Below are 9,342 nucleotides of genomic sequence, written 5' to 3' on the forward strand. Positions count from 1 at the left end.
TGAGTTATGGAGGACTTGGGAAATTGGCATTTCTCATCCATGCCAAACCTCTTTCTAGTCGTCTTCTAATCCTGCAAAGCCTGAAAAGTTAAAGGTTCATTGGTCAGATTCCCTTGCAGCTGAAAGTGAATTAAGTCCTTCCACCGGATGTGTCTACACATGATTTAAAAGGTGGAACGGAAGTAAACATCATCACAGGTGGTCTTCAAAGACGGCAACACAGGAGGCTCCTGAGCTCCTCTCCTCCCACAAACACGCTGAACGAACAACTGCACATGGAGCAAATCCCCCTGAGAGAAATGCAGAAACCACCTGAGTGGCCGCTACACACTGAGCAAATGAAAATACCACATGAAATGGGTAGAAGAGGCTGAGACACAGTCTCACCATAAACCCCACTGTAGCACAGTGCCATGCAATTGGAGGGAATCCCCAACTCCCAGGCTCTCTCTGATGAATAAAGTGTTTAGACTCTACATTTAAAGCCCCAAATTTAAGAGACTCGTGTGAAGGACAGGCTCCCAAAACACCTGCTTCTGAAAGCCAACAGGGCTTGCATCCATGAGATCCCCAAGACTACAGTAAGCAAACAAGCAGATAAAAACAAGCACAAGCACTTGCCATGGATATCCCCCCAAGCGCTCGGAGCAGAGGGAGCAGGCAGAAATGCCCATCTCCCAGTCTTTTCCTAAAACGGGTCTATTTGCATACTTCAGTAACTGCTGTCTGAGGGTAAGGTTTCTAGTTTAGCACACATCTAGGAGCTAGCTTCTCTGCAGAGACCAAGGAGGTCTACGGACAGCTCCCCTGCTTTTTCTCTCTAGCCCACTCCAAGTCACCAGTAGTTCCCTGGAAGGAGTTTGTATACACATCTAGTGCCCCAGTGTTTGCTGCTGCCACCTGAGGAGGAGCCTCCTGGATCACTTGGCTCCGAGAGCCAATGGGACTTGCATCAAGAGTCCCATAGGACTATAGCAAGCAAGGAGTTCTTAATAGGCTCAGAAGCACCTTCCCACAGCTGTATGCCCAGGCCCAGTGCAAAGGCAGCAAGTAAAAATACCTACCTCACAATTCTTCCCTGGAAGGGGCCTACCTACATATTTTTCCAGCTGCTGCCTAAAGGTCAGTAAGGCTTCCAAATGGCCTGAATCTAGGTACTGACTGTGATCCTCCCCTCTTTGGGACACTGATGGATCTTGGCACATCCTCAACTACTGGGAGCCACTAGGAACAAAGAAGACAGCTTGGGTAATCACAAAGGTATGAAGGACAACCAGGAGCCAGGCTCCTTGATGAGGTTTATCACCTACTCAAGACCACTCTGTCAAGACTGGGAGAAGTGGCTGTTTTATTTAATGCCCAGAAACCAACACTGAGTCCAAGGAAATGAAGGAAAAGAGGAATATATTCTAAACAAAAGAACAAGATAAAATTCTCAAACAAATCTTAATGGAGAGAGAAGTGATTTATATGACAAAGAGTTCAAAATAACAGTCATAAAGATGCTCACCAAAATCAGAGGAGCAATACATGGACAATACAAATATTTCAGCAAAGAAAATAGTTTAAAAGTACCAAACAGAAATCACGGAGCTGAAGAATGCAATAACTGAACTGAAAAGTTCAATAGCAGGTTTAAACAGAAGAAATCAAACGAAAGAATGGATCAGTGAACTCAAGGACATGACCACTGAATTCATCCAAGCAGAGGAACAAAAATAAAAAAAGAAAGAGAGTGAAGGTGACTTAAGGGATTTTTGGGACACCATCAAGAAGACCGATATCCACGTTATGGAAATCCCAGAAAGAGAAATGGGAGAGAAAGATGCAGAAACATTATTCAAAGAAATAATGGCCAAAGTCTTCCCTTTCCTAGGGATAGAAAGAGACACCCAGATTCAAGTCCAGAAAGTATCTGTAAGAGTCATCTAAGACCCAACCCAAGGGGCACCTGGCTGGCTCAGTCAGTAGAGCATGTGACTCCTGATCTCAGGGTTGTGGGTTCAAGCCCCACATTGGGTGTAGAGATTACTTAAAAATAAAATCTAAGTTAATTAACTAATTTAAATAAATAAACCCAAGACACATTAAATGGTCAAAAGTTAAAGTCAGGAAAAAATGTTGAAAGCAGTAAAAAACAAAACAAATTATAACATACAAGAGCAACCCCATCAGATTTTTCATCACAAACTTTGCAGGCCAGAAGGAAGCAGGAAGATACATTCAAAGTGCTAAAAAAGAAAAACTGCCAACCAAGACTATTCTGCTTAGCAAAGTCATCCTTCAGAACTGAGGGGCAGACAAAGAACTTTAGAGACAAGCAAAAGCTGATGGAGTTCATCAGCACTAGACTGGTTTTACGAGAAATGTTAAAGGGAGCCCTTTAGGCTGAAACATACATGGGGGGGAGCGGGGCGGGAAACAGAGACAAAGGAGACTGAGGAATAGGTTCCAAATGAAAGGACAAGACAAAACCTTGAAAAAGAACTAAGTGAAACAGAGATAAGCAATCTATCTGATAAAGAGTTCAAAGTAATGGTCATAAAGATGCTCATAAAGATGGGAGAAGAATGGATAGACTCAGAACTTCAGCAAAGATAGAAAATATAAGAAAGAACCAATCAGTGCTGAAAAATAACTAAAATGAAAACTATGCTACAGGGAATCAATAGCAGATTAGAAGATGTAGAAGAACGGATCAGCTATCTGAAAGACACGGTAGCAGAAATCATTCAAACTGAACAGCAAAAAGAAAAAAAAAGATTTTTAAAAGTGAGGTTAAGTTAAGGGACCTCCGTGACAACATTGAGCATACTAACATTCTCACTGTAAGGACCCCAGAAGGAAAAGAGAGAACAAAGCAGGAAAATTATTGGAAAAAGGAATAGCTGCAAACTTCCCCAATCTGGGGAAGAAAACAGACATCCAGGTCCAGGAATCATAGAGAACTCTACCTGGCAAGGTTATCATTCAGAATTGAAGAAGAGAGAAAAAATCTCTTTAGACAGACAAAAGTTAAAGGAGTTCACCACCACTAAACTAGCCTTACAAGAAATGTTAAAGAGACTCCTTAAGCAAAAAAGAAAAAAACATGACCAGAAGAAACTTAAGCAAGAGAAAGTTTCCTTATTAAAACCAATCATAGGGGCACCTGGGTGGCTCATTCAGTTAAGCATCCAACTTCAGCTCAGGTCGTGATCTCACGATTTGTGAGTTCAAGGACTTGCATCAGGCTCTCTGCTGTCAGCGCAGAGCTGCTTCAGATCCTCTGTCCCCCTCTCTCTCTGCCCATCCCTCACAGTCTCTTTTTCTTTCAAAAATAAACATTTTAATAATTTTTTCTAATGTTTATATTTATTTTTGAGACAGAGACAGAGCACGAGTGGGGAAGGAGCAGAGAGAGAGGGAGACACAGAATCTGAAGCAGGCTCCTGGCTCTGAGCTGTCAGCACAGACTGAGCCACCCAGGCACCCCTCAAAAATAAACATTTTAAAAAGCAATCATACAGTAAAGGTAGTATACCAATCACTAATAAAGGTAGTATGAAGGTTAAAAGACAAAAACAGTAAAACAAACATCTACATTAGTTAGGTAAGGGATATACAACATTAAAAATTTTAAGTAGGACATCGAATACATAAAACATGGGTGAGGAGGTAAAAAATGTGGTACTTTTAGAATGTGTTTAAACTGAAGCAACTATGAACTTAAAATACACTGCTGTATACATAAGGTGTTACATATGAACCTCATGGTATCCACAAACCAAAAACCTATAATAATGACAAAAATAAATACATAAAGAGAAAGGAATCCAAGTAAAGAAAGTCAACACACAAGAGACACAAGAGATGAAAGCAAAAGAAAGGAACAAAAAGAAACCAGAAAGCAGGGGCGCCTGGGTGGCTCGGTCGGTTAAGCGTCCGACTTCGGCTCAGGTCACGATCTCGCGGTCCGTGAGTTCGAGCCCCGCGTCGGGATCCGTGCTGACAGCTCAGAGCCTGGAGCCTGTTTCCAATTCTGTGTCTCCCTCTCTCTCTGCCCCTCCCCTGTTCATGCTCTGTCTCTCTCTGTCTCAAAAATAAATAAATGTTAAAAAAAAAAAAAAAAGAAACCAGAGAGCAATTAACAAATTGGCAATAAGTACATAACTATCAATAGTTACTTTTAATGTAATGGACTAAATCCTCCAACCAAAAAAACACAGTGACTGGATTTTTAAAAAGACCCATCCTTATGCTGACTATAAGAGACTAATCATCTAATTCCCAGAATCAATTCCTTTTCTGCCTAAAACATCTAGAGATCTTTGAGTCACTGAATGCTGAGTGATAATTTTCTAGTGTTCGCTATTTAGATCCACAATTGGATCGTCAGCAAGTGTATTCTATAGGATACTGAAACTTTGAAATTTGTAAAAGCTAGATTTGTGATCTAGCATGTAGACAATTTTATTAAATTGTATGTTCTAAAAAAAAAAAAAACCGGTACTCTCCAATTGTTCATACTTGCTTCTTCCGGTGCTTGCTAATTGTGCTATTCAAATCTCTCTCGCGCGGATTTTTGTCTTCTGGATCCAAAATTTAACGGAAAGGGAGATGGCAGAATCTTTCACTATCTTGATGGATTCATCTCTTTCTCCTGGTGGATTTGCTGTTTTTCTTTAAATAGTGGGATGCAGTGTTATCGGGCACAAGCATGTTTAAAATTATAACTTCCCAGTGAACTAGACCTTTAATCTTTATGCAGTAACCAGCTTCTCTATCCTCTCTGCAGCTTTTTGGGTCATGATGCCTCGTTTAACAGTATGTTATTTACTTTTAATCCAGTCTGATGTTATCTTTTTTTTTTTTTTACATTTATTCATTTTTGAGAGACAGAAAGAGACAGAGCACAAGCGGGGGGGAGGGGCAGAGAGAGAGGGAGACACAGAATCCAAAGCAGGCTCCAGGCTCCAAGCTGTCAGCACAAAGCCCGACGCAGGGCCCGAACTCACGAGCCATGAGATCATGACCTGAGCCAAAGTCAGACGCCTAACCGACTGAGCCACCCAGGCTCCCTGAGAAATATTCTGAGTATAGAATTCTAGTTTGAATTTTCCCTTAGCAAATTGAAGCTATTATGCCATTGTCTTCTGGCTTCCATTTTTGCTGTTAAGAATCCAGCTTCTCTAATTGCTGTTCCTTTTTAATATATCTATTTTTAAGCTCTCCTCTTCATACTGATGCTCTATGGTTTGCCTCTGAGGTATGTTGGTAAATTTCTTTTTATCTGTGCTACTGGAGATTTCTTAGACTTCCTGAATATGAAGATTGGTTGCTTCTGTCCGATTTGGAAAATTCTCAGACATTGTCTCTTTGAATGTCACCCTCACTGGCATGTCTCCTTCTAGAATTCTGGGGAGGGTCTGTTAGATCCTCTCTCTCCAAGTCTTTGTACCTCTCTCATTTCTTGTGTCTTTGCCCTTCTGATCTGTATTATGGATAATTCTCTGAACTGATTTTCTAGTTCACCGTTTCTCTCTTCAGCTTCACCTAAAATCTGATATTTAAACCCTCCTTGGGATTTTTATGTTCAGTTAATACTTTATTGCTAAAAATTCTATTTCTTCAAATTGACTTGGACATTCCTTGGCAGTCTTTTCCAATCATATTTTCAAGCTTTTCTTTAAACACATTAAATATGTCCATATATATAGCTAGCATCTGATAATTCCAATATCCAACGTCTTTAGGGTCTATTTCTGTTATCTATCATTTCAAGTGGGCCTCAGTCATGTGCCTCATTCCCACCCACCCCCCACTTAAAATTTTTTATCTGAAACTACTTGCTCACTTGGAAGTGAGGAAATTCTCTACAGGGAGTCTCTGAAGCTGCTGCTGAGGTTGCATTCTTCCAAAAAAAGGTTGATGTTTGATTCTGCCATTTCCCTGGAGGTACTATGAACTGACAGCCATTCTAAATTTAATGATCTCTTTGAGGTTTTTGGGGGGTTTTTTTTAGCCACACAGGTTACATAAATTTGGACCACAACTAAGAGAGCCAGCTTGTCATAGCAGATTCTCAGAGAAGAGTTTTTATTCCCTTCCATCTGGTGTCAAGGCTGCAATAGTCAAGTCTCCTTGCTGTCCTCTGCAGTACATTGGGTTTACTTCTCACTCATGCTTCCCTCAGACTGCAGCCTGTTGGATCCCTGTCCTTATGCAGAAGGGTCTCCTCATAAACTCCCCCCCCCCCCCCCGGGCATGGCCTACTCTTCTCTCCTACCCCCTAAGCTCCCTGCAACTATCAAAGAGGAAGCTCGTGGTCTCCATATTTCAGCAGAAACCCTCTGTGCAGAAGCCAGCTTTGTCATTCACATACCTTACAAGATTCCAGCTTTCCTTTTATTCTTTTTTGACCTCTGCAGATTTTACAGAAGCTTAACAATACATTTTTAAAACATTTACCTGGCATTTTGGTGTTTTTCAACTGGAAGATGACTCAGACCATCTAGTCTGCTGGATGAACAGAAACAGCCATTTCACTCCATGGAGAGTGGATCACCAGGGAGGGTAAGGGCCCCTGGATTCTGGGTTTACAAGTGCGCAATGCCATAACAAATGGGCCAATGTCTCTGGGGCCACCTTGGGCTTTGTAAAGTCCTGAGAGAGCTGACTGCTAAGAGTCTAGGCTTAGGAGACTTTGAGTAACCCAAAATTGCATAGGATGTTAGCGTTACCTTCCTCTAAAGAACTACTGCCATGGGAAAGCATCTCCTTAAAGATATAGTCTAACTAATAAGTGAAATGAAAAGAAATGATAGTTTCAGAATATCACCATTTCTCAAAGCCCAGTGAACTGGTGGATCTAGACATTGAGAATCAATGGCTGCCAACATCACAGTCAGAGGTTATGAGACAAAAGAAGTCTCTTCACCTGGCATCTTGCCAAAAAGGTTCAAACCAAGTGTGTTTTGGCTTCCAATCTGCAGGAAACACAGAGCTCAGAGGAACACAGAAGGTGACATGCACACACAAACACAAGATCCCAATCACAGGTCAAGTTGCCCCAGGCTACCAATAAATTTTAAGGAAAATAAAAGCATGGAGGGAGAACCTGTAGATTAAGAGTGACTTGAAGGAAATATCAATCATTTTGAAAAGGCTGGGAGTGGGGGACACTGCTAAACTACAAGATCTAAAATTACACACTTAGATGTTCACTTTTGTGTAGTCTTCATATCTGGTATTATTCTACATTTAAAAAAATGAAAAAGGTTGGGGGGAATGATTCATCCCTCAAGTTATTACTGTACCACAGTCCTTATTAATCCCACTTCATGCGAAACATTTAATAGATCTCAGTATTAGTCTCCACGAAACCCAACAAAAGCAACCAAATACCATTCTTTTTATGAACATGAGTACAGATATACATATGGATCTCTTATACTTGTGTGTATATATATACATATGTATATGTATTTCACACACACACACACACACACACACACACACAGAATAACAGTAAGTAACTTCTAAAACGGTACCAGAATGTAGGATAAAAGGGAAAAAGAACTAAATTCCTACCTGTCTTCCCCAGCTTCCCCCCGCCAGGCCATATATGCGCTAATCTCTGCACACACTTGACCATTCCCCAATTCCAAATGCCATCTCTCTTCTTCCCTCCATCCTAGATCTTGTTCCTGCTGTTCCCTGGATGGAATACTCAGACTTCCTCACAGACAGCTGCATTCTCTACTTTTCTGAGACCTCCCCTGATCTCTAACTGAATCGGAACTCTTTCTCATCAGAGCCCCACTGCTGTTTGCTACTCTCTTTGTGGGGTTTACCTTGATCCTTCTTATTTTATAATTACTTTCCCTGGATGATACAGTTATAAACTCACTGCAGAGAAAAACTGTCTAACTCATTGTATGCATAAAAGATGAGCACAATATCTTAGACAGTATAACCATCGATAGGCATTTATTTCCCTCTAAGTACAAGAAATTTGTCTTTTCTTTCTTGGTTGATAATTAACTACCTTCATCAATTGCTTGTTACTACAGTCATGTTGCTCATTCTGTGATAATACAGCATTGATTGTAACTTAGTATTCAGTTACAAGTCATTGAAGTCTGCAACTTGCTTGTCAGCATCTCTGCAAGTATCAAGAACTGGCCAGGAGCCCTAGAAAGCTTTGGCGACAAATCCTAGTGGTGGCGGCAGCACCATTCCAGCAGAGGGCAGCAGAGAGCCAAGGGAAGGGTAGCCATCTGCAGCAGAGCTCCAGGATGCATTTCTGGGCTGAGTCAGGGCAGGTGGAACGAGGAAGAGCTCCTATTTCAAAGCAGGTTTCCAGAATTAGAGAATAAGCAAAGCTAGAATGCTCTGCAAGTCTCTTGGATCTCAGAGAGACCACAGCCTTAGTGGGATCTGCACTTGTCTAAAGTTCAGACTGCAGGGGGTGGGGGTAGTGAGACAGAAGGCTCCATTTCCTTTGATAAAACACCCAGAAGCAACCTTTCTCCTGACACACAATCAGCCTCCTGGAAAACCACATTATTTCTGAATACCATTTCTCACCAGGAATTCCTCCGAGAGACAATTTCCTCTTTGTTCTTTGAGAACAGGGCCAGTTTTTGAGGCAGCCTTAGGGTCTCTTCTGTGAACTGCTGCCTGCCTTACCCACTTCCAGTCAGCAGTCCTTTCTAGTGAACGCCTGACCCACTCAGCTTTTGAAAAAGACCATCCTTATTTCAGGCCCAGATAACTTATTAGCACAAATTTTATTCCAAACTTTGAGTACATGTTTAAAAAGGAAATTCCATGACACTCACTCTAAGCGTTTGTCTTACAAAAAGCCCATCTGGGGCCACTGGGTCTCACTGCTCACAGACCTCCTGGTCCTCAGAAAGGTACAGGTTCCCTCTGAAAAATCCAATGCCAAGCACGTCTGTGATTTTAATGACTGTCAAAAGAACACCAGTAGGCCCCACCGTACAGGGAGAGAGGGAAATACAGGGGGTGACAAGTAAGAACCTTCTGCTCCCGTGCTGGCTTTCCATGGATCAGCCGTATTGAGACCCCCTGCGCCCTGCCACCCAAAGGCGGATCTGCTGCGCTGGGCCCCTGCGGTGAACTGGACAAGATCCTGACTACCCGACTGCTGCCAAAGAGCCATCTTGTTGAGCAGACCTTCCCGTGGGAGATCTTTACGGCCTTTGGTTTTCCAATTTTTCAAAATCCCAGTCTCATCGTGAAATCTTTGGAGCACATATGGACTTCACAGCAAAAAAAAAAAGGCAGAGCTTTTAGATACAGACTGCTTTGTTGCCTGCCCGGGGCCCTTTCTCA

At 41.9% G+C, this 9,342-nt stretch overlaps 1 non-coding gene across 1 annotated transcript; it reads left to right on the forward strand.

Annotated features, from left to right (window-relative positions):
• The first annotated feature begins 1,949 nt into the window (after positions 1-1,949).
• On the forward strand, positions 1,950-2,022 carry TRNAR-CCU. Its single transcript has one exon. It is a non-coding gene; the product is annotated as a tRNA-Arg (tRNA).
• Positions 2,023-9,342: the final 7,320 nt, after the last annotated feature.

The sequence above is a fragment of the Lynx canadensis genome, chromosome A2, assembly GCF_007474595.2.
Source record: "Lynx canadensis isolate LIC74 chromosome A2, mLynCan4.pri.v2, whole genome shotgun sequence".
Taxonomy (NCBI): domain Eukaryota; kingdom Metazoa; phylum Chordata; class Mammalia; order Carnivora; family Felidae; genus Lynx; species Lynx canadensis.